The 25,196-nt window shown below is 38.8% G+C and overlaps 15 non-coding genes across 15 annotated transcripts; all 15 read right to left on the reverse strand.

Moving 5' to 3' along the window:
* Positions 1 to 1,032: 1,032 nt before the first annotated feature.
* Positions 1,033 to 1,123, reverse strand: TRNAR-UCU (transfer RNA arginine (anticodon UCU)). Its single transcript is given in 2 exon segments — positions 1,033 to 1,068; positions 1,087 to 1,123. It is a non-coding gene; the product is annotated as a tRNA-Arg (tRNA).
* A 1,594-nt stretch (positions 1,124 to 2,717) lies between these two features.
* On the reverse strand, positions 2,718 to 2,808 carry TRNAR-UCU (transfer RNA arginine (anticodon UCU)). The gene is given in 2 exon segments: positions 2,718 to 2,753; positions 2,772 to 2,808. It is a non-coding gene; the product is annotated as a tRNA-Arg (tRNA).
* Positions 2,809 to 4,445: 1,637 nt separating this feature from the next.
* On the reverse strand, positions 4,446 to 4,536 carry TRNAR-UCU (transfer RNA arginine (anticodon UCU)). The gene is given in 2 exon segments: positions 4,446 to 4,481; positions 4,500 to 4,536. It is a non-coding gene; the product is annotated as a tRNA-Arg (tRNA).
* A 1,637-nt stretch (positions 4,537 to 6,173) lies between these two features.
* Positions 6,174 to 6,264, reverse strand: TRNAR-UCU (transfer RNA arginine (anticodon UCU)). The gene is given in 2 exon segments: positions 6,174 to 6,209; positions 6,228 to 6,264. It is a non-coding gene; the product is annotated as a tRNA-Arg (tRNA).
* Positions 6,265 to 7,858: 1,594 nt separating this feature from the next.
* On the reverse strand, positions 7,859 to 7,949 carry TRNAR-UCU (transfer RNA arginine (anticodon UCU)). The gene is given in 2 exon segments: positions 7,859 to 7,894; positions 7,913 to 7,949. It is a non-coding gene; the product is annotated as a tRNA-Arg (tRNA).
* A 1,636-nt stretch (positions 7,950 to 9,585) lies between these two features.
* Positions 9,586 to 9,676, reverse strand: TRNAR-UCU (transfer RNA arginine (anticodon UCU)). The gene is given in 2 exon segments: positions 9,586 to 9,621; positions 9,640 to 9,676. It is a non-coding gene; the product is annotated as a tRNA-Arg (tRNA).
* A 1,637-nt stretch (positions 9,677 to 11,313) lies between these two features.
* On the reverse strand, positions 11,314 to 11,404 carry TRNAR-UCU (transfer RNA arginine (anticodon UCU)). The gene is given in 2 exon segments: positions 11,314 to 11,349; positions 11,368 to 11,404. It is a non-coding gene; the product is annotated as a tRNA-Arg (tRNA).
* A 1,637-nt stretch (positions 11,405 to 13,041) lies between these two features.
* Positions 13,042 to 13,132, reverse strand: TRNAR-UCU (transfer RNA arginine (anticodon UCU)). Its single transcript is given in 2 exon segments — positions 13,042 to 13,077; positions 13,096 to 13,132. It is a non-coding gene; the product is annotated as a tRNA-Arg (tRNA).
* Positions 13,133 to 14,726: 1,594 nt separating this feature from the next.
* TRNAR-UCU (transfer RNA arginine (anticodon UCU)) lies at positions 14,727 to 14,817 on the reverse strand. The gene is given in 2 exon segments: positions 14,727 to 14,762; positions 14,781 to 14,817. It is a non-coding gene; the product is annotated as a tRNA-Arg (tRNA).
* Positions 14,818 to 16,453: 1,636 nt separating this feature from the next.
* Positions 16,454 to 16,544, reverse strand: TRNAR-UCU (transfer RNA arginine (anticodon UCU)). The gene is given in 2 exon segments: positions 16,454 to 16,489; positions 16,508 to 16,544. It is a non-coding gene; the product is annotated as a tRNA-Arg (tRNA).
* A 1,637-nt stretch (positions 16,545 to 18,181) lies between these two features.
* TRNAR-UCU (transfer RNA arginine (anticodon UCU)) lies at positions 18,182 to 18,272 on the reverse strand. The gene is given in 2 exon segments: positions 18,182 to 18,217; positions 18,236 to 18,272. It is a non-coding gene; the product is annotated as a tRNA-Arg (tRNA).
* A 1,637-nt stretch (positions 18,273 to 19,909) lies between these two features.
* TRNAR-UCU (transfer RNA arginine (anticodon UCU)) lies at positions 19,910 to 20,000 on the reverse strand. Its single transcript is given in 2 exon segments — positions 19,910 to 19,945; positions 19,964 to 20,000. It is a non-coding gene; the product is annotated as a tRNA-Arg (tRNA).
* A 1,637-nt stretch (positions 20,001 to 21,637) lies between these two features.
* Positions 21,638 to 21,728, reverse strand: TRNAR-UCU (transfer RNA arginine (anticodon UCU)). The gene is given in 2 exon segments: positions 21,638 to 21,673; positions 21,692 to 21,728. It is a non-coding gene; the product is annotated as a tRNA-Arg (tRNA).
* Positions 21,729 to 23,322: 1,594 nt separating this feature from the next.
* Positions 23,323 to 23,413, reverse strand: TRNAR-UCU (transfer RNA arginine (anticodon UCU)). Its single transcript is given in 2 exon segments — positions 23,323 to 23,358; positions 23,377 to 23,413. It is a non-coding gene; the product is annotated as a tRNA-Arg (tRNA).
* A 1,637-nt stretch (positions 23,414 to 25,050) lies between these two features.
* On the reverse strand, positions 25,051 to 25,141 carry TRNAR-UCU (transfer RNA arginine (anticodon UCU)). The gene is given in 2 exon segments: positions 25,051 to 25,086; positions 25,105 to 25,141. It is a non-coding gene; the product is annotated as a tRNA-Arg (tRNA).
* Positions 25,142 to 25,196: the final 55 nt, after the last annotated feature.

Below are 25,196 nucleotides of genomic sequence, written 5' to 3' on the forward strand. Positions count from 1 at the left end.
TCGGATGACATAGAAATCACGTGTTTAAAATGACACAGTGAAATTAATAAAGGGCCAAATACTATTACTAACTCCTAAATTACATTTTCAGCAGTATCATTGGGAATTTCCTCTTGGGCATAGACTATGCAACATTTTCAAAGCAAACAGTCTCTGTTTAAGTAGACTTTCTTTCACTGCCATTTTGGTAAATGTTTCTGGTGATGGAGAAGCAGGATTGCTGGTTACTGTTTCAATTAGTTATAAAATAGAGGAGGGATAAAATTGACCCAGTTGGTGTTCGAACCCTTAGCGTTTGAATGCTTTTGCTACATTCGCCTAGGACTCCAAGCCGCAATCCATTGCACCAGAGATCCGACCTGATTCAACAAGGTGATCAGAGATTCACAAATAAAAAGATGACCTATAAGTTGTTGACCAACTTTATCAAATTAATCCGACACTAGCTTACATTTTGAACATTGAATTGGATAAAAGATAATCAACATGTCAAACTACATGATACAGTTTGGGTAAGTCTTCTTAACCCTTGTCAAAGAAAGTAGAGCACAGATGGGTATGTAAGGACTCGATCAAGACTTTTTTGAACCATCTGTAATTGGAATTCCCATTCATTGGATCCTGAAAAGAGTATGCAATTGATATACATTTTCTTTAACCAAGCCGCCTGAACAGGGACTTGAACCCTGGGCCCTCAGATTAAAAGTCTGATGCTCTACCGACTGAGCTATCCAGGCTCTGAGGCAGCACCCCACAAAATGACATTATCAACATTAGGAAGTGTCCCAACTATCACTACGTTTTTTAACCCCTTGAGTGCGGGGCGTATTTTCCGCCTGTGCTGACTACGCCTTGCGCGGGCGGAGTCATGACGGAACGGTTTCGTCATCAGCACAGCTCACCCGTAGCTGATGACGGAACCGTTCTGTTATCAGCACGCAAGGGGTTAAGATGGTTGCCGGTATTAGTACTAAATACAGAGAATATAATAATGAATTGGTACTTGGGATAACAGGATAACAGGGATAAAACTGACTCTGGTGGGATTCGAACCCACAACCTTTGAATATCTTTTTTACATTCACCTAGAAGTCCAATGCGCTATCCATTGCGCCACAGAGCCAATCTGCTATAATGAGGTGCAGAGATGTTCTGAAATGAAATAATGAGCTATTAGCTGTTGATCAGCTTTATAAAGTTCATTTGATACTATAACCATGGCTATATTTTGAATATTGAATTGGTGAAATGATATTCACCGTCTCAGACTACATGATACCATTGGTAAATCTACGTACGACTTAAGTTTAGTCAAATGGCACATAATATGTGAGACAGATGTGTATTTCACAACTCCATGAAAGACGTTTTTGCAATTTTAGTAATGGAATATCTTATTCGTCATGCAGGGGTCCACAAAAAGAGCATACAATTAGAGTACTTTTTCTTTAAAGGAAACAACCGCCTGAACAGGGACTTGAACCCTGGACCCTCAGATTAAAAGTCTGATGCTCTACCGACTGAGCTATCCAGGCTCTGCTATACTCTACCTTAAAATCAGCTAAACAAATGTGGACGTACACTGACCTACACTTTGTATATTTATATAATTACATATATTAGCAATCAATATTCTAGAGTTTAATAATGAATTGATATTTTAAGCATTTGAAATTTCAGCAGCACACGTAATCCATTATAACTCCGGAAATTTGTACTATCTCATTTTCGGATGACATAGAAATCACGTGTTTAAAATGACACTGTGAAATTAATAAAGGGCCAAATACTATTACTAACTCCTAAATTACATTTTCAGCAGTATCATTGGGAATTTCCTCTTGGGCATAGACTATGCAACATTTTCAAAGCAAACAGTCTCTGTTTAAGTAGACTTTCTTTCACTGCCATTTTGGTAAATGTTTCTGGTGATGGAGAAGCAGGATTGCTGGTTACTGTTTCAATTAGTTATAAAATAGAGGAGGGATAAAATTGACCCAGTTGGTGTTCGAACCCTTAGCGTTTGAATGCTTTTGCTACATTCGCCTAGGACTCCAAGCCGCAATCCATTGCACCAGAGATCCGACCTGATTCAACAAGGTGATCAGAGATTCACAAATAAAAAGATGACCTATAAGTTGTTGACCAACTTTATCAAATTAATCCGACACTAGCTTACATTTTGAACATTGAATTGGATAAAAGATAATCAACATGTCAAACTACATGATACAGTTTGGGTAAGTCTTCTTAACCCTTGTCAAAGAAAGTAGAGCACAGATGGGTATGTAAGGACTCGATCAAGACTTTTTTGAACCATCTGTAATTGGAATTCCCATTCATTGGATCCTGAAAAGAGTATGCAATTGATATACGTTTTCTTTAACCAAGCCGCCTGAACAGGGACTTGAACCCTGGGCCCTCAGATTAAAAGTCTGATGCTCTACTGACTGAGCTATCCAGGCTCTGAGGCAGCACCCCACAAAATGACATTATCAACATTAGGAAGTGTCCCAACTATCACTACGTTTTTTAACCCCTTGCGTGCGGGGCGTATTTTCCGCCTGTGCTGACTCCGCCTTGCGCGGGCGGAGTCATGACGGAACGGTTTCGTCATCAGCACGCAAGGGGTTAAGATGGTTGCCGGTATTAGTACTAAATACAGAGAATATAATAATGAGTTGGTACTTGGGATAACAGGATAACAGGGATAAAACTGACTCTGGTGGGATTCGAACCCACAACCTTTGAATATCTATTTTACATTCACCTAGAAGTCCAATGCGCTATCCATTGCGCCACAGAGCCAATCTGCTATAATGAGGTGCAGAGATGTTCTGAAATGAAATAATGAGCTATTAGCTGTTGATCAGCTTTATAAAGTTCATTTGATACTATAACCATGGCTATATTTTGAATATTGAATTGGTGAAATGATATTCACCGTCTCAGACTACATGATACCATTGGTAAATCTACGTACGACTTAAGTTTAGTCAAATGGAACATAATATGTGAGACAGATGTGTATTTCACAACTCCATGAAAGACGTTTTTGCAATTTTAGTAATGGAATATCTTATTCGTCATGCAGGGGTCCACAAAAAGAGCATACAATTAGAGTACTTTTTCTTTAAAGGAAACAACCGCCTGAACAGGGACTTGAACCCTGGACCCTCAGATTAAAAGTCTGATGCTCTACCGACTGAGCTATCCAGGCTCTGCTATACTCTACCTTAAAATCAGCTAAACAAATGTGGACGTACACTGACCTACACTTTGTATATTTATATAATTACATATATTAGCAATCAATATTCTAGAGTTTAATACTGAATTGATATTATAAGCATTTGAAATTTCAGCAGCACACGTAATCCATTATAACTCCGGAAATTTGTACTATCTCATTTTCGGATGACATAGAAATCACGTGTTTAAAATGACACAGTGAAATTAATAAAGTGCTAAATACTATTACTAACTCCTAAATTACATTTTCAGCAGTATCATTGGGAATTTCCTCTTGGGCATAGACTATGCAACATTTTCAAAGCAAACAGTCTCTGTTTAAGTAGACTTTCTTTCACTGCCATTTTGGTAAATGTTTCTGGTGATGGAGAAGCAGGATTGCTGGTTACTGTTTCAATTAGTTATAAAATAGAGGAGGGATAAAATTGACCCAGTTGGTGTTCGAACCCTTAGCGTTTGAATGCTTTTGCTACATTCGCCTAGGACTCCAAGCCGCAATCCATTGCACCAGAGATCCGACCTGATTCAACAAGGTGATCAGAGATTCACAAATAAAAAGATGACCTATAAGTTGTTGACCAACTTTATCAAATTAATCGGACACTAGCTTACATTTTGAACATTGAATTGGATAAAAGATAATCAACATGTCAAACTACATGATACAGTTTGGGTAAGTCTTCTTAACCCTTGTCAAAGAAAGTAGAGCACGGATGGGTATGTAAGGACTCGATCAAGACTTTTTTGAACCATCTGTAATTGGAATTCCCATTCATTGGATCCTGAAAAGAGTATGCAATTGATATACATTTTCTTTAACCAAGCCGCCTGAACAGGGACTTGAACCCTGGGCCCTCAGATTAAAAGTCTGATGCTCTACCGACTGAGCTATCCAGGCTCTGAGGCAGCACCCCACAAAATGACATTATCAACATTAGGAAGTGTCCCAACTATCACTACGTTTTTTAACCCCTTGAGTGCGGGGCGTATTTTCCGCCTGTGCTGACTACGCCTTGCGCGGGCGGAGTCATGACGGAACTGTTTCGTCATCAGCACAGCTCACCCGTAGCTGATGACGGAACCGTTCTGTCATCAGCACGCAAGGGGTTAAGATGGTTGCCAGTATTAGTACTAAATACAGAGAATATAATAATGAATTGGTACTTGGGATAACAGGATAACAGGGATAAAACTGACTCTGGTGGGATTCGAACCCACAACCTTTGAATATCTTTTTTACATTCACCTAGAAGTCCAATGCGCTATCCATTGCGCCACAGAGCCAATCTGCTATAATGAGGTGCAGAGATGTTCTGAAATGAAATAATGAGCTATTAGCTGTTGATCAGCTTTATAAAGTTCATTTGATACTATAACCATGGCTATATTTTGAATATTGAATTGGTGAAATGATATTCACCGTCTCAGACTACATGATACCATTGGTAAATCTACGTACGACTTAAGTTTAGTCAAATGGCACATAATATGTGAGACAGATGTGTATTTCACAACTCCATGAAAGACGTTTTTGCAATTTTAGTAATGGAATATCTTATTCGTCATGCAGGGGTCCACAAAAAGAGCATACAATTAGAGTACTTTTTCTTTAAAGGAAACAACCGCCTGAACAGGGACTTGAACCCTGGACCCTCAGATTAAAAGTATGATGCTCTACCGACTGAGCTATCCAGGCTCTGCTATACTCTACCTTAAAATCAGCTAAACAAATGTGGACGTACACTGACCTACACTTTGTATATTTATATAATTACATATATTAGCAATCAATATTCTAGAGTTTAATACTGAATTGATATTATAAGCATTTGAAATTTCAGCAGCACACGTAATCCATTATAACTCCGGAAATTTGTACTATCTCATTTTCGGATGACATAGAAATCACGTGTTTAAAATGACACAGTGAAATTAATAAAGGGCCAAATACTATTACTAACTCCTAAATTACATTTTCAGCAGTATCATTGGGAATTTCCTCTTGGGCATAGACTATGCAACATTTTCAAAGCAAACAGTCTCTGTTTAAGTAGACTTTCTTTCACTGCCATTTTGGTAAATGTTTCTGGTGATGGAGAAGCAGGATTGCTGGTTACTGTTTCAATTAGTTATAAAATAGAGGAGGGATAAAATTGACCCAGTTGGTGTTCGAACCCTTAGCGTTTGAATGCTTTTGCTACATTCGCCTAGGACTCCAAGCCGCAATCCATTGCACCAGAGATCCGACCTGATTCAACAAGGTGATCAGAGATTCACAAATAAAAAGATGACCTATAAGTTGTTGACCAACTTTATCAAATTAATCCGACACTAGCTTACATTTTGAACATTGAATTGGATAAAAGATAATCAACATGTCAAACTACATGATACAGTTTGGGTAAGTCTTCTTAACCCTTGTCAAAGAAAGTAGAGCACAGATGGGTATGTAAGGACTCGATCAAGACTTTTTTGAACCATCTGTAATTGGAATTCCCATTCATTGGATCCTGAAAAGAGTATGCAATTGATATACATTTTCTTTAACCAAGCCGCCTGAACAGGGACTTGAACCCTGGGCCCTCAGATTAAAAGTCTGATGCTCTACCGACTGAGCTATCCAGGCTCTGAGGCAGCACCCCACAAAATGACATTATCAACATTAGGAAGTGTCCCAACTATCACTACGTTTTTTAACCCCTTGAGTGCGGGGCGTATTTTCCGCCTGTGCTGACTACGCCTTGCGCGGGCGGAGTCATGACGGAACTGTTTCGTCATCAGCACAGCTCACCCGTAGCTGATGACGGAACCGTTCTGTCATCAGCACGCAAGGGGTTAAGATGGTTGCCGGTATTAGTACTAAATACAGAGAATATAATAATGAATTGGTACTTGGGATAACAGGATAACAGGGATAAAACTGACTCTGGTGGGATTCGAACCCACAACCTTTGAATATCTTTTTTACATTCACCTAGAAGTCCAATGCGCTATCCATTGCGCCACAGAGCCAATCTGCTATAATGAGGTGCAGAGATGTTCTGAAATGAAATAATGAGCTATTAGCTGTTGATCAGCTTTATAAAGTTCATTTGATACTATAACCATGGCTATATTTTGAATATTGAATTGGTGAAATGATATTCACCGTCTCAGACTACATGATACCATTGGTAAATCTACGTACGACTTAAGTTTAGTCAAATGGCACATAATATGTGAGACAGATGTGTATTTCACAACTCCATGAAAGACGTTTTTGCAATTTTAGTAATGGAATATCTTATTCGTCATGCAGGGGTCCACAAAAAGAGCATACAATTAGAGTACTTTTTCTTTAAAGGAAACAACCGCCTGAACAGGGACTTGAACCCTGGACCCTCAGATTAAAAGTCTGATGCTCTACCGACTGAGCTATCCGGGCTCTGCTATACTCTACCTTAAAATCAGCTAAACAAATGTGGACGTACACTGACCTACACTTTGTATATTTATATAATTACATATATTAGCAATCAATATTCTAGAGTTTAATACTGAATTGATATTATAAGCATTTGAAATTTCAGCAGCACACGTAATCCATTATAACTCCGGAAATTTGTACTATCTCATTTTCGGATGACATAGAAATCACGTGTTTAAAATGACACAGTGAAATTAATAAAGGGCCAAATACTATTACTAACTCCTAAATTACATTTTCAGCAGTATCATTGGGAATTTCCTCTTGGGCATAGACTATGCAACATTTTCAAAGCAAACAGTCTCTGTTTAAGTAGACTTTCTTTCACTGCCATTTTGGTAAATGTTTCTGGTGATGGAGAAGCAGGATTGCTGGTTACTGTTTCAATTAGTTATAAAATAGAGGAGGGATAAAATTGACCCAGTTGGTGTTCGAACCCTTAGCGTTTGAATGCTTTTGCTACATTCGCCTAGGACTCCAAGCCGCAATCCATTGCACCAGAGATCCGACCTGATTCAACAAGGTGATCAGAGATTCACAAATAAAAAGATGACCTATAAGTTGTTGACCAACTTTATCAAATTAATCCGACACTAGCTTACATTTTGAACATTGAATTGGATAAAAGATAATCAACATGTCAAACTACATGATACAGTTTGGGTAAGTCTTCTTAACCCTTGTCAAAGAAAGTAGAGCACAGATGGGTATGTAAGGACTCGATCAAGACTTTTTTGAACCATCTGTAATTGGAATTCCCATTCATTGGATCCTGAAAAGAGTATGCAATTGATATACATTTTCTTTAACCAAGCCGCCTGAACAGGGACTTGAACCCTGGGCCCTCAGATTAAAAGTCTGATGCTCTACCGACTGAGCTATCCAGGCTCTGAGGCAGCACCCCACAAAATGACATTATCAACATTAGGAAGTGTCCCAACTATCACTACGTTTTTTAACCCCTTGAGTGCGGGGCGTATTTTCCGCCTGTGCTGACTACGCCTTGCGCGGGCGGAGTCATGACGGAACGGTTTCGTCATCAGCACGCAAGGGGTTAAGATGGTTGCCGGTATTAGTACTAAATACAGAGAATATAATAATGAATTGGTACTTGGGATAACAGGATAACAGGGATAAAACTGACTCTGGTGGGATTCGAACCCACAACCTTTGAATATCTTTTTTACATTCACCTAGAAGTCCAATGCGCTATCCATTGCGCCACAGAGCCAATCTGCTATAATGAGGTGCAGAGATGTTCTGAAATGAAATAATGAGCTATTAGCTGTTGATCAGCTTTATAAAGTTCATTTGATACTATAACCATGGCTATATTTTGAATATTGAATTGGTGAAATGATATTCACCGTCTCAGACTACATGATACCATTGGTAAATCTACGTACGACTTAAGTTTAGTCAAATGGCACATAATATGTGAGACAGATGTGTATTTCACAACTCCATGAAAGACGTTTTTGCAATTTTAGTAATGGAATATCTTATTCGTCATGCAGGGGTCCACAAAAAGAGCATACAATTAGAGTACTTTTTCTTTAAAGGAAACAACCGCCTGAACAGGGACTTGAACCCTGGACCCTCAGATTAAAAGTCTGATGCTCTACCGACTGAGCTATCCAGGCTCTGCTATACTCTACCTTAAAATCAGCTAAACAAATGTGGACGTACACTGACCTACACTTTGTATATTTATATAATTACATATATTAGCAATCAATATTCTAGAGTTTAATACTGAATTGATATTATAAGCATTTGAAATTTCAGCAGCACACGTAATCCATTATAACTCCGGAAATTTGTACTATCTCATTTTCGGATGACATAGAAATCACGTGTTTAAAATGACACAGTGAAATTAATAAAGGGCTAAATACTATTACTAACTCCTAAATTACATTTTCAGCAGTATCATTGGGAATTTCCTCTTGGGCATAGACTATGCAACATTTTCAAAGCAAACAGTCTCTGTTTAAGTAGACTTTCTTTCACTGCCATTTTGGTAAATGTTTCTGGTGATGGAGAAGCTGGATTGCTGGTTACTGTTTCAATTAGTTATAAAATAGAGGAGGGATAAAATTGACCCAGTTGGTGTTCGAACCCTTAGCGTTTGAATGCTTTTGCTACATTCGCCTAGGACTCCAAGCCGCAATCCATTGCACCAGAGATCCGACCTGATTCAACAAGGTGATCAGAGATTCACAAATAAAAAGATGACCTATAAGTTGTTGACCAACTTTATCAAATTAATCGGACACTAGCTTACATTTTGAACATTGAATTGGATAAAAGATAATCAACATATCAAACTACATGATACAGTTTGGGTAAGTCTTCTTAACCCTTGTCAAAGAAAGTAGAGCACGGATGGGTATGTAAGGACTCGATCAAGACTTTTTTGAACCATCTGTAATTGGAATTCCCATTCATTGGATCCTGAAAAGAGTATGCAATTGATATACATTTTCTTTAACCAAGCCGCCTGAACAGGGACTTGAACCCTGGGCCCTCAGATTAAAAGTCTGATGCTCTACCGACTGAGCTATCCAGGCTCTGAGGCAGCACCCCACAAAATGACATTATCAACATTAGGAAGTGTCCCAACTATCACTACGTTTTTTAACCCCTTGAGTGCGGGCGTATTTTCCGCCTGTGCTGACTACGCCTTGCGCGGGCGGAGTCATGACGGAACTGTTTCGTCATCAGCACAGCTCACCCGTAGCTGATGACGGAACCGTTCTGTCATCAGCACGCAAGGGGTTAAGATGGTTGCCAGTATTAGTACTAAATACAGAGAATATAATAATGAATTGGTACTTGGGATAACAGGATAACAGGGATAAAACTGACTCTGGTGGGATTCGAACCCACAACCTTTGAATATCTTTTTTACATTCACCTAGAAGTCCAATGCGCTATCCATTGCGCCACAGAGCCAATCTGCTATAATGAGGTGCAGAGATGTTCTGAAATGAAATAATGAGCTATTAGCTGTTGATCAGCTTTATAAAGTTCATTTGATACTATAACCATGGCTATATTTTGAATATTGAATTGGTGAAATGATATTCACCGTCTCAGACTACATGATACCATTGGTAAATCTACGTACGACTTAAGTTTAGTCAAATGGCACATAATATGTGAGACAGATGTGTATTTCACAACTCCATGAAAGACGTTTTTGCAATTTTAGTAATGGAATATCTTATTCGTCATGCAGGGGTCCACAAAAAGAGCATACAATTAGAGTACTTTTTCTTTAAAGGAAACAACCGCCTGAACAGGGGCTTGAACCCTGGACCCTCAGATTAAAAGTCTGATGCTCTACCGACTGAGCTATCCAGGCTCTGCTATACTCTACCTTAAAATCAGCTAAACAAATGTGGACGTACACTGACCTACACTTTGTATATTTATATAATTACATATATTAGCAATCAATATTCTAGAGTTTAATACTGAATTGATATTATAAGCATTTGAAATTTCAGCAGCACACGTAATCCATTATAACTCCGGAAATTTGTACTATCTCATTTTCGGATGACATAGAAATCACGTGTTTAAAATGACACAGTGAAATTAATAAAGGGCCAAATACTATTACTAACTCCTAAATTACATTTTCAGCAGTATCATTGGGAATTTCCTCTTGGGCATAGACTATGCAACATTTTCAAAGCAAACAGTCTCTGTTTAAGTAGACTTTCTTTCACTGCCATTTTGGTAAATGTTTCTGGTGATGGAGAAGCAGGATTGCTGGTTACTGTTTCAATTAGTTATAAAATAGAGGAGGGATAAAATTGACCCAGTTGGTGTTCGAACCCTTAGCGTTTGAATGCTTTTGCTACATTCGCCTAGGACTCCAAGCCGCAATCCATTGCACCAGAGATCCGACCTGATTCAACAAGGTGATCAGAGATTCACAAATAAAAAGATGACCTATAAGTTGTTGACCAACTTTATCAAATTAATCCGACACTAGCTTACATTTTGAACATTGAATTGGATAAAAGATAATCAACATGTCAAACTACATGATACAGTTTGGGTAAGTCTTCTTAACCCTTGTCAAAGAAAGTAGAGCACAGATGGGTATGTAAGGACTCGATCAAGACTTTTTTGAACCATCTGTAATTGGAATTCCCATTCATTGGATCCTGAAAAGAGTATGCAATTGATATACATTTTCTTTAACCAAGCCGCCTGAACAGGGACTTGAACCCTGGGCCCTCAGATTAAAAGTCTGATGCTCTACCGACTGAGCTATCCAGGCTCTGAGGCAGCACCCCACAAAATGACATTATCAACATTAGGAAGTGTCCCAACTATCACTACGTTTTTTAACCCCTTGAGTGCGGGGCGTATTTTCCGCCTGTGCTGACTACGCCTTGCGCGGGCGGAGTCATGACGGAACTGTTTCGTCATCAGCACAGCTCACCCGTAGCTGATGACGGAACCGTTCTGTCATCAGCACGCAAGGGGTTAAGATGGTTGCCGGTATTAGTACTAAATACAGAGAATATAATAATGAATTGGTACTTGGGATAACAGGATAACAGGGATAAAACTGACTCTGGTGGGATTCGAACCCACAACCTTTGAATATCTTTTTTACATTCACCTAGAAGTCCAATGCGCTATCCATTGCGCCACAGAGCCAATCTGCTATAATGAGGTGCAGAGATGTTCTGAAATGAAATAATGAGCTATTAGCTGTTGATCAGCTTTATAAAGTTCATTTGATACTATAACCATGGCTATATTTTGAATATTGAATTGGTGAAATGATATTCACCGTCTCAGACTACATGATACCATTGGTAAATCTACGTACGACTTAAGCTTAGTCAAATGGCACATAATATGTGAGACAGATGTGTATTTCACAACTCCATGAAAGACGTTTTTGCAATTTTAGTAATGGAATATCTTATTCGTCATGCAGGGGTCCACAAAAAGAGCATACAATTAGAGTACTTTTTCTTTAAAGGAAACAACCACCTGAACAGGGACTTGAACCCTGGACCCTCAGATTAAAAGTCTGATGCTCTACCGACTGAGCTATCCAGGCTCTGCTATACTCTACCTTAAAATCAGCTAAACAAATGTGGACGTACACTGACCTACACTTTGTATATTTATATAATTACATATATTAGCAATCAATATTCTAGAGTTTAATAATGAATTGATATTTTAAGCATTTGAAATTTCAGCAGCACACGTAATCCATTATAACTCCGGAAATTTGTACTATCTCATTTTCGGATGACATAGAAATCACGTGTTTAAAATGACACAGTGAAATTAATAAAGGGCCAAATACTATTACTAACTCCTAAATTACATTTTCAGCAGTATCATTGGGAATTTCCTCTTGGGCATAGACTATGCAACATTTTCAAAGCAAACAGTCTCTGTTTAAGTAGACTTTCTTTCACTGCCATTTTGGTAAATGTTTCTGGTGATGGAGAAGCAGGATTGCTGGTTACTGTTTCAATTAGTTATAAAATAGAGGAGGGATAAAATTGACCCAGTTGGTGTTCGAACCCTTAGCGTTTGAATGCTTTTGCTACATTCGCCTAGGACTCCAAGCCGCAATCCATTGCACCAGAGATCCGACCTGATTCAACAAGGTGATCAGAGATTCACAAATAAAAAGATGACCTATAAGTTGTTGACCAACTTTATCAAATTAATCCGACACTAGCTTACATTTTGAACATTGAATTGGATAAAAGATAATCAACATGTCAAACTACATGATACAGTTTGGGTAAGTCTTCTTAACCCTTGTCAAAGAAAGTAGAGCACAGATGGGTATGTAAGGACTCGATCAAGACTTTTTTGAACCATCTGTAATTGGAATTCCCATTCATTGGATCCTGAAAAGAGTATGCAATTGATATACGTTTTCTTTAACCAAGCCGCCTGAACAGGGACTTGAACCCTGGGCCCTCAGATTAAAAGTCTGATGCTCTTCTGACTGAGCTATCCAGGCTCTGAGGCAGCACCCCACAAAATGACATTATCAACATTAGGAAGTGTCCCAACTATCACTACGTTTTTTAACCCCTTGCGTGCGGGGCGTATTTTCCGCCTGTGCTGACTCCGCCTTGCGCGGGCGGAGTCATGACGGAACTGTTTCGTCATCAGCACAGCTCACCCGTAGCTGATGACGGAACCGTTCTGTCATCAGCACGCAAGGGGTTAAGATGGTTGCCGGTATTAGTACTAAATACAGAGAATATAATAATGAATTGGTACTTGGGATAACAGGATAACAGGGATAAAACTGACTCTGGTGGGATTCGAACCCACAACCTTTGAATATCTTTTTTACATTCACCTAGAAGTCCAATGCGCTATCCATTGCGCCACAGAGCCAATCTGCTATAATGAGGTGCAGAGATGTTCTGAAATGAAATAATGAGCTATTAGCTGTTGATCAGCTTTATAAAGTTCATTTGATACTATAACCATGGCTATATTTTGAATATTGAATTGGTGAAATGATATTCACCGTCTCAGACTACATGATACCATTGGTAAATCTACGTACGACTTAAGCTTAGTCAAATGGCACATAATATGTGAGACAGATGTGTATTTCACAACTCCATGAAAGACGTTTTTGCAATTTTAGTAATGGAATATCTTATTCGTCATGCAGGGGTCCACAAAAAGAGCATACAATTAGAGTACTTTTTCTTTAAAGGAAACAACCACCTGAACAGGGACTTGAACCCTGGACCCTCAGATTAAAAGTCTGATGCTCTACCGACTGAGCTATCCAGGCTCTGCTATACTCTACCTTAAAATCAGCTAAACAAATGTGGACGTACACTGACCTACACTTTGTATATTTATATAATTACATATATTAGCAATCAATATTCTAGAGTTTAATAATGAATTGATATTTTAAGCATTTGAAATTTCAGCAGCACACGTAATCCATTATAACTCCGGAAATTTGTACTATCTCATTTTCGGATGACATAGAAATCACGTGTTTAAAATGACACTGTGAAATTAATAAAGGGCCAAATACTATTACTAACTCCTAAATTACATTTTCAGCAGTATCATTGGGAATTTCCTCTTGGGCATAGACTATGCAACATTTTCAAAGCAAACAGTCTCTGTTTAAGTAGACTTTCTTTCACTGCCATTTTGGTAAATGTTTCTGGTGATGGAGAAGCAGGATTGCTGGTTACTGTTTCAATTAGTTATAAAATAGAGGAGGGATAAAATTGACCCAGTTGGTGTTCGAACCCTTAGCGTTTGAATGCTTTTGCTACATTCGCCTAGGACTCCAAGCCGCAATCCATTGCACCAGAGATCCGACCTGATTCAACAAGGTGATCAGAGATTCACAAATAAAAAGATGACCTATAAGTTGTTGACCAACTTTATCAAATTAATCCGACACTAGCTTACATTTTGAACATTGAATTGGATAAAAGATAATCAACATGTCAAACTACATGATACAGTTTGGGTAAGTCTTCTTAACCCTTGTCAAAGAAAGTAGAGCACAGATGGGTATGTAAGGACTCGATCAAGACTTTTTTGAACCATCTGTAATTGGAATTCCCATTCATTGGATCCTGAAAAGAGTATGCAATTGATATACGTTTTCTTTAACCAAGCCGCCTGAACAGGGACTTGAACCCTGGGCCCTCAGATTAAAAGTCTGATGCTCTTCTGACTGAGCTATCCAGGCTCTGAGGCAGCACCCCACAAAATGACATTATCAACATTAGGAAGTGTCCCAACTATCACTACGTTTTTTAACCCCTTGCGTGCGGGGCGTATTTTCCGCCTGTGCTGACTCCGCCTTGCGCGGGCGGAGTCATGACGGAACGGTTTCGTCATCAGCACGCAAGGGGTTAAGATGGTTGCCGGTATTAGTACTAAATACAGAGAATATAATAATGAATTGGTACTTGGGATAACAGGATAACAGGGATAAAACTGACTCTGGTGGGATTCGAACCCACAACCTTTGAATATCTTTTTTACATTCACCTAGAAGTCCAATGCGCTATCCATTGCGCCACAGAGCCAATCTGCTATAATGAGGTGCAGAGATGTTCTGAAATGAAATAATGAGCTATTAGCTGTTGATCAGCTTTATAAAGTTCATTTGATACTATAACCATGGCTATATTTTGAATATTGAATTGGTGAAATGATATTCACCGTCTCAGACTACATGATACCATTGGTAAATCTACGTACGACTTAAGTTTAGTCAAATGGCACATAATATGTGAGACAGATGTGTATTTCACAACTCCATGAAAGACGTTTTTGCAATTTTAGTAATGGAATATCTTATTCGTCATGCAGGGGTCCACAAAAAGAGCATACAATTAGAGTACTTTTTCTTTAAAGGAAACAACCGCCTGAACCGGGACTTGAACCCTGGACCCTCAGATTAAAAGTCTGATGCTCTACCGACTGAGCTATCCAGGCTCTGCTATACTCTACCTTAAAATCAGCTAAACAAATGTGGACGTACACTGACCTACACTTTGTATATTTATATAATTACATATATTAGCAATCAATATTCTAGAGTTTAATACTGAATTGATATTATAAGCATTTGAAATTTCAGCAGCACACGTAATCCATTATAACTCCGGAAATTTGTACTATCTCATTTTCGGATGACATAGAAATCACGTGTTTAAAATGACACAGTGAAATTAATAAAGGGCTAAATACTATTACTAACTCCTAAATTACATTTTCAGCAGTATCATTGGGAATTTCCTCTTGGGCATAGACTATGCAACATTTTCAAAGCAAACAGTCTCTGTTTAAGTAGACTTTCTTTCACTGCCATTTTGGTAAATGTTTCTGGTGATGGAGAAGCAGGATTGCTGGTTACTGTTTCAATTAGTTATAAAATAGAGGAGGGATAAAATTGACCCAGTTGGTGTTCGAACCCTTAGCGTTTGAATGCTTTTGCTACATTCGCCTAGGACTCCAAGCCGCAATCCATTGCACCAGAGATCCGACCTGATTCAACAAGGTGATCAGAGATTCACAAATAAAAAGATGACCTATAAGTTGTTGACCAACTTTATCAAATTAATCGGACACTAGCTTACATTTTGAACATTGAATTGGATAAAAGATAATCAACATATCAAACTACATGATACAGTTTGGGTAAGTCTTCTTAACCCTTGTCAAAGAAAGTAGAGCACGGATGGGTATGTAAGGACTCGATCAAGACTTTTTTGAACCATCTGTAATTGGAATTCCCATTCATTGGATCCTGAAAAGAGTATGCAATTGATATACATTTTCTTTAACCAAGCCGCCTGAACAGGGACTTGAACCCTGGGCCCTCAGATTAAAAGTCTGATGCTCTACCGACTGAGCTATCCAGGCTCTGAGGCAGCACCCCACAAAATGACATTATCAACATTAGGAAGTGTCCCAACTATCACTACGTTTTTTAACCCCTTGAGTGCGGGCGTATTTTCCGCCTGTGCTGACTACGCCTTGCGCGGGCGGAGTCATGACGGAACTGTTTCGTCATCAGCACAGCTCACCCGTAGCTGATGACGGAACCGTTCTGTCATCAGCACGCAAGGGGTTAAGATGGTTGCCAGTATTAGTACTAAATACAGAGAATATAATAATGAATTGGTACTTGGGATAACAGGATAACAGGGATAAAACTGACTCTGGTGGGATTCGAACCCACAACCTTTGAATATCTTTTTTACATTCACCTAGAAGTCCAATGCGCTATCCATTGCGCCACAGAGCCAATCTGCTATAATGAGGTGCAGAGATGTTCTGAAATGAAATAATGAGCTATTAGCTGTTGATCAGCTTTATAAAGTTCATTTGATACTATAACCATGGCTATATTTTGAATATTGAATTGGTGAAATGATATTCACCGTCTCAGACTACATGATACCATTGGTAAATCTACGTACGACTTAAGTTTAGTCAAATGGCACATAATATGTGAGACAGATGTGTATTTCACAACTCCATGAAAGACGTTTTTGCAATTTTAGTAATGGAATATCTTATTCGTCATGCAGGGGTCCACAAAAAGAGCATACAATTAGAGTACTTTTTCTTTAAAGGAAACAACCGCCTGAACAGGGGCTTGAACCCTGGACCCTCAGATTAAAAGTCTGATGCTCTACCGACTGAGCTATCCAGGCTCTGCTATACTCTACCTTAAAATCAGCTAAACAAATGTGGACGTACACTGACCTACACTTTGTATATTTATATAATTACATATATTAGCAATCAATATTCTAGAGTTTAATACTGAATTGATATTATAAGCATTTGAAATTTCAGCAGCACACGTAATCCATTATAACTCCGGAAATTTGTACTATCTCATTTTCGGATGACATAGAAATCACGTGTTTAAAATGACACAGTGAAATTAATAAAGGGCCAAATACTATTACTAACTCCTAAATTACATTTTCAGCAGTATCATTGGGAATTTCCTCTTGGGCATAGACTATGCAACATTTTCAAAGCAAACAGTCTCTGTTTAAGTAGACTTTCTTTCACTGCCATTTTGGTAAATGTTTCTGGTGATGGAGAAGCAGGATTGCTGGTTACTGTTTCAATTAGTTATAAAATAGAGGAGGGATAAAATTGACCCAGTTGGTGTTCGAACCCTTAGCGTTTGAATGCTTTTGCTACATTCGCCTAGGACTCCAAGCCGCAATCCATTGCACCAGAGATCCGACCTGATTCAACAAGGTGATCAGAGATTCACAAATAAAAAGATGACCTATAAGTTGTTGACCAACTTTATCAAATTAATCCGACACTAGCTTACATTTTGAACATTGAATTGGATAAAAGATAATCAACATGTCAAACTACATGATACAGTTTGGGTAAGTCTTCTTAACCCTTGTCAAAGAAAGTAGAGCACAGATGGGTATGTAAGGACTCGATCAAGACTTTTTTGAACCATCTGTAATTGGAATTCCCATTCATTGGATCCTGAAAAGAGTATGCAATTGATATACATTTTCTTTAACCAAGCCGCCTGAACAGGGACTTGAACCCTGGGCCCTCAGATTAAAAGTCTGATGCTCTACCGACTGAGCTATCCAGGCTCTGAGGCAGCACCCCACAAAATGACATTATCAACATTAGGAAGTGTCCCAACTATCACTACGTTTTTTAACCCCTTGAGTGCGGGGCGTATTTTCCGCCTGTGCTGACTACGCCTTGCGCGGGCGGAGTCATGACGGAACTGTTTCGTCATCAGCACAGCTCACCCGTAGCTGATGACGGAACCGTTCTGTCATCAGCACGCAAGGGGTTAAGATGGTTGCCGGTATTAGTACTAAATACAGAGAATATAATAATGAATTGGTACTTGGGATAACAGGATAACAGGGATAAAACTGACTCTGGTGGGATTCGAACCCACAACCTTTGAATATCTTTTTTACATTCACCTAGAAGTCCAATGCGCTATCCATTGCGCCACAGAGCCAATCTGCTATAATGAGGTGCAGAGATGTTCTGAAATGAAATAATGAGCTATTAGCTGTTGATCAGCTTTATAAAGTTCATTTGATACTATAACCATGGCTATATTTTGAATATTGAATTGGTGAAATGATATTCACCGTCTCAGACTACATGATACCATTGGTAAATCTACGTACGACTTAAGTTTAGTCAAATGGCACATAATATGTGAGACAGATGTGTATTTCACAACTCCATGAAAGACGTTTTTGCAATTTTAGTAATAGAATATCTTATTCGTCATGCAGGGGTCCACAAAAAGAGCATACAATTAGAGTACTTTTTCTTTAAAGGAAACAACCGCCTGAACAGGGACTTGAACCCTGGACCCTCAGATTAAAAGTCTGATGCTCTACCGACTGAGCTATCCAGGCTCTGCTATACTCTACCTTAAAATCAGCTAAACAAATGTGGACGTACACTGACCTACACTTTGTATATTTATATAATTACATATATTAGCAATCAATATTCTAGAGTTTAATACTGAATTGATATTATAAGCATTTGAAATTTCAGCAGCACACGTAATCCATTATAACTCCGGAAATTTGTACTATCTCATTTTCGGATGACATAGAAATCACGTGTTTAAAATGACACAGTGAAATTAATAAAGGGCCAAATACTATTACTAACTCCTAAATTACATTTTCAGCAGTATCATTGGGAATTTCCTCTTGGGCATAGACTATGCAACATTTTCAAAGCAAACAGTCTCTGTTTAAGTAGACTTTCTTTCACTGCCATTTTGGTAAATGTTTCTGGTGATGGAGAAGCAGGATTGCTGGTTACTGTTTCAATTAGTTATAAAATAGAGGAGGGATAAAATTGACCCAGTTGGTGTTCGAACCCTTAGCGTTTGAATGCTTTTGCTACATTCGCCTAGGACTCCAAGCCGCAATCCATTGCACCAGAGATCCGACCTGATTCAACAAGGTGATCAGAGATTCACAAATAAAAAGATGACCTATAAGTTGTTGACCAACTTTATCAAATTAATCCGACACTAGCTTACATTTTGAACATTGAATTGGATAAAAGATAATCAACATGTCAAACTACATGATACAGTTTGGGTAAGTCTTCTTAACCCTTGTCAAAGAAAGTAGAGCACAGATGGGTATGTAAGGACTCGATCAAGACTTTTTTGAACCATCTGTAATTGGAATTCCCATTCATTGGATCCTGAAAAGAGTATGCAATTGATATACATTTTCTTTAACCAAGCCGCCTGAACAGGGACTTGAACCCTGGGCCCTCAGATTAAAAGTCTGATGCTCTACCGACTGAGCTATCCAGGCTCTGAGGCAGCACCCCACAAAATGACATTATCAACATTAGGAAGTGTCCCAACTATCACTACGTTTTTTAACACCTTGAGTGCGGGGCGTATTTTCCGCCTGTGCTGACTACGCCTTGCGCGGGCGGAGTCATGACGGAACGGTTTCGTCATCAGCACAGCTCACCCGTAGCTGATGACGGAACCGTTCTGTTATCAGCACGCAAGGGGTTAAGATGGTTGCCGGTATTAGTACTAAATACAGAGAATATAATAATGAATTGGTACTTGGGATAACAGGATAACAGGGATAAAACTGACTCTGGTGGGATTCGAACCCACAACCTTTGAATATCTTTTTTACATTCACCTAGAAGTCCAATGCGCTATCCATTGCACCACAGAGCCAATCTGCTATAATGAGGTGCAGAGATGTTCTGAAATGAAATAATGAGCTATTAGCTGTTGATCAGCTTTATAAAGTTCATTTGATACTATAACCATGGCTATATTTTGAATATTGAATTGGTGAAATGATATTCACCGTCTCAGACTACATGATACCATTGGTAAATCTACGTACGACTTAAGTTTAGTCAAATGGCACATAATATGTGAGACAGATGTGTATTTCACAACTCCATGAAAGACGTTTTTGCAATTTTAGTAATGGAATATCTTATTCGTCATGCAGGGGTCCACAAAAAGAGCATACAATTAGAGTACTTTTTCTTTAAAGGAAACAACCGCCTGAACAGGGACTTGAACCCTGGACCCTCAGATTAAAAGTCTGATGCTCTACCGACTGAGCTATCCAGGCTCTGCTATACTCTACCTTAAAATCAGCTAAACAAATGTGGACGTACACTGACCTACACTTTGTATATTTATATAATTACATATATTAGCAATCAATATTCTAGAGTTTAATACTGAATTGATATTATAAGCATTTGAAATTTCAGCAGCACACGTAATCCATTATAACTCCGGAAATTTGTACTATCTCATTTTCGGATGACATAGAAATCACGTGTTTAAAATGACACAGTGAAATTAATAAAGGGCCAAATACTATTACTAACTCCTAAATTACATTTTCAGCAGTATCATTGGGAATTTCCTCTTGGGCATAGACTATGCAACATTTTCAAAGCAAACAGTCTCTGTTTAAGTAGACTTTCTTTCACTGCCATTTTGGTAAATGTTTCTGGTGATGGAGAAGCAGGATTGCTGGTTACTGTTTCAATTAGTTATAAAATAGAGGAGGGATAAAATTGACCCAGTTGGTGTTCGAACCCTTAGCGTTTGAATGCTTTTGCTACATTCGCCTAGGACTCCAAGCCGCAATCCATTGCACCAGAGATCCGACCTGATTCAACAAGGTGATCAGAGATTCACAAATAAAAAGATGACCTATAAGTTGTTGACCAACTTTATCAAATTAATCCGACACTAGCTTACATTTTGAACATTGAATTGGATAAAAGATAATCAACATGTCAAACTACATGATACAGTTTGGGTAAGTCTTCTTAACCCTTGTCAAAGAAAGTAGAGCACAGATGGGTATGTAAGGACTCGATCAAGACTTTTTTGAACCATCTGTAATTGGAATTCCCATTCATTGGATCCTGAAAAGAGTATGCAATTGATATACATTTTCTTTAACCAAGCCGCCTGAACAGGGACTTGAACCCTGGGCCCTCAGATTAAAAGTCTGATGCTCTACCGACTGAGCTATCCAGGCTCTGAGGCAGCACCCCACAAAATGACATTATCAACATTAGGAAGTGTCCCAACTATCACTACGTTTTTTAACCCCTTGAGTGCGGGGCGTATTTTCCGCCTGTGCTGACTACGCCTTGCGCGGGCGGAGTCATGACGGAACTGTTTCGTCATCAGCACAGCTCACCCGTAGCTGATGACGGAACCGTTCTGTCATCAGCACGCAAGGGGTTAAGATGGTTGCCGGTATTAGTACTAAATACAGAGAATATAATAATGAATTGGTACTTGGGATAACAGGATAACAGGGATAAAACTGACTCTGGTGGGATTCGAACCCACAACCTTTGAATATCTTTTTTACATTCACCTAGAATTCCAATGCGCTATCCATTGCGCCACAGAGCCAATCTGCTATAATGAGGTGCAGAGATGTTCTGAAATGAAATAATGAGCTATTAGCTGTTGATCAGCTTTATAAAGTTCATTTGATACTATAACCATGGCTATATTTTGAATATTGAATTGGTGAAATGATATTCACCGTCTCAGACTACATGATACCATTGGTAAATCTACGTACGACTTAAGTTTAGTCAAATGGCACATAATATGTGAGACAGATGTGTATTTCACAACTCCATGAAAGACGTTTTTGCAATTTTAGTAATGGAATATCTTATTCGTCATGCAGGGGTCCACAAAAAGAGCATACAATTAGAGTACTTTTTCTTTAAAGGAAACAACCACCTGAACAGGGACTTGAACCCTGGACCCTCAGATTAAAAGTCTGATGCTCTACCGACTGAGCTATCCAGGCTCTGCTATACTCTACCTTAAAATCAGCTAAACAAATGTGGACGTACACTGACCTACACTTTGTATATTTATATAATTACATATATTAGCAATCAATATTCTAGAGTTTAATAATGAATTGATATTTTAAGCATTTGAAATTTCAGCAGCACACGTAATCCATTATAACTCCGGAAATTTGTACTATCTCATTTTCGGATGACATAGAAATCACGTGTTTAAAATGACACTGTGAAATTAATAAAGGGCCAAATACTATTACTAACTCCTAAATTACATTTTCAGCAGTATCATTGGGAATTTCCTCTTGGGCATAGACTATGCAACATTTTCAAAGCAAACAGTCTCTGTTTAAGTAGACTTTCTTTCACTGCCATTTTGGTAAATGTTTCTGGTGATGGAGAAGCAGGATTGCTGGTTACTGTTTCAATTAGTTATAAAATAGAGGAGGGATAAAATTGACCCAGTTGGTGTTCGAACCCTTAGCGTTTGAATGCTTTTGCTACATTCGCCTAGGACTCCAAGCCGCAATCCATTGCACCAGAGATCCGACCTGATTCAACAAGGTGATCAGAGATTCACAAATAAAAAGATGACCTATAAGTTGTTGACCAACTTTATCAAATTAATCCGACACTAGCTTACATTTTGAACATTGAATTGGATAAAAGATAATCAACATGTCAAACTACATGATACAGTTTGGGTAAGTCTTCTTAACCCTTGTCAAAGAAAGTAGAGCACAGATGGGTATGTAAGGACTCGATCAAGACTTTTTTGAACCATCTGTAATTGGAATTCCCATTCATTGGATCCTGAAAAGAGTATGCAATTGATATACATTTTCTTTAACCAAGCCGCCTGAACAGGGACTTGAACCCTGGGCCCTCAGATTAAAAGTCTGATGCTCTACCGACTGAGCTATCCAGGCTCTGAGGCAGCACCCCACAAAATGACATTATCAACATTAGGAAGTGTCCCAACTATCACTACGTTTTTTAACCCCTTGCGTGCGGGGCGTATTTTCCGCCTGTGCTGACTCCGCCTTGCGCGGGCGGAGTCATGACGGAACGGTTTCGTCATCAGCACGCAAGGGGTTAAGATGGTTGCCGGTATTAGTACTAAATACAGAGAATATAATAATGAGTTGGTACTTGGGATAACAGGATAACAGGGATAAAACTGACTCTGGTGGGATTCGAACCCACAACCTTTGAATATCTATTTTACATTCACCTAGAAGTCCAATGCGCTATCCATTGCGCCACAGAGCCAATCTGCTATAATGAGGTGCAGAGATGTTCTGAAATGAAATAATGAGCTATTAGCTGTTGATCAGCTTTATAAAGTTCATTTGATACTATAACCATGGCTATATTTTGAATATTGAATTGGTGAAATGATATTCACCGTCTCAGACTACATGATACCATTGGTAAATCTACGTACGACTTAAGTTTAGTCAAATGGCACATAATATGTGAGACAGATGTGTATTTCACAACTCCATGAAAGACGTTTTTGCAATTTTAGTAATGGAATATCTTATTCGTCATGCAGGGGTCCACAAAAAGAGCATACAATTAGAGTACTTTTTCTTTAAAGGAAACAACCGCCTGAACAGGGACTTGAACCCTGGACCCTCAGATTAAAAGTCTGATGCTCTACCGACTGAGCTATCCAGGCTCTGCTATACTCTACCTTAAAATCAGCTAAACAAATGTGGACGTACACTGACCTACACTTTGTATATTTATATAATTACATATATTAGCAATCAATATTCTAGAGTTTAATACTGAATTGATATTTTAAGCATTTGAAATTTCAGCAGCACACGTAATCCATTATAACTCCGGAAATTTGTACTATCTCATTTTCGGATGACATAGAAATCACGTGTTTAAAATGACACAGTGAAATTAATAAAGGGCCAAATACTATTACTAACTCCTAAATTACATTTTCAGCAGTATCATTGGGAATTTCCTCTTGGGCATAGACTATGCAACATTTTCAAAGCAAACAGTCTCTGTTTAAGTAGACTTTCTTTCACTGCCATTTTGGTAAATGTTTCTGGTGATGGAGAAGCAGGATTGCTGGTTACTGTTTCAATTAGTTATAAAATAGAGGAGGGATAAAATTGACCCAGTTGGTGTTCGAACCCTTAGCGTTTGAATGCTTTTGCTACATTCGCCTAGGACTCCAAGCCGCAATCCATTGCACCAGAGATCCGACCTGATTCAACAAGGTGATCAGAGATTCACAAATAAAAAGATGACCTATAAGTTGTTGACCAACTTTATCAAATTAATCGGACACTAGCTTACATTTTGAACATTGAATTGGATAAAAGATAATCAACATGTCAAACTACATGATACAGTTTGGGTAAGTCTTCTTAACCCTTGTCAAAGAAAGTAGAGCACAGATGGGTATGTAAGGACTCGATCAAGACTTTTTTGAACCATCTGTAATTGGAATTCCCATTCATTGGATCCTGAAAAGAGTATGCAATTGATATACATTTTCTTTAACCAAGCCGCCTGAACAGGGACTTGAACCCTGGGCCCTCAGATTAAAAGTCTGATGCTCTACCGACTGAGCTATCCAGGCTCTGAGGCAGCACCCCACAAAATGACATTATCAACATTAGGAAGTGTCCCAACTATCACTACGTTTTTTAACCCCTTGAGTGCGGGGCGTATTTTCCGCCTGTGCTGACTACGCCTTGCGCGGGCGGAGTCATGACGGAACTGTTTCGTCATCAGCACAGCTCACCCGTAGCTGATGACGGAACCGTTCTGTCATCAGCACGCAAGGGGTTAAGATGGTTGCCGGTATTAGTACTAAATACAGAGAATATAATAATGAATTGGTACTTGGGATAACAGGATAACAGGGATAAAACTGACTCTGGTGGGATTCGAACCCACAACCTTTGAATATCTTTTTTACATTCACCTAGAAGTCCAATGCGCTATCCATTGCGCCACAGAGCCAATCTGCTATAATGAGGTGCAGAGATGTTCTGAAATGAAATAATGAGCTATTAGC

Source organism: Lissotriton vulgaris, chromosome 1_2 (assembly GCF_964263255.1).
Source record: "Lissotriton vulgaris chromosome 1_2, aLisVul1.2, whole genome shotgun sequence".
Classification (NCBI taxonomy): Eukaryota; Metazoa; Chordata; class Amphibia; order Caudata; family Salamandridae; genus Lissotriton; species Lissotriton vulgaris.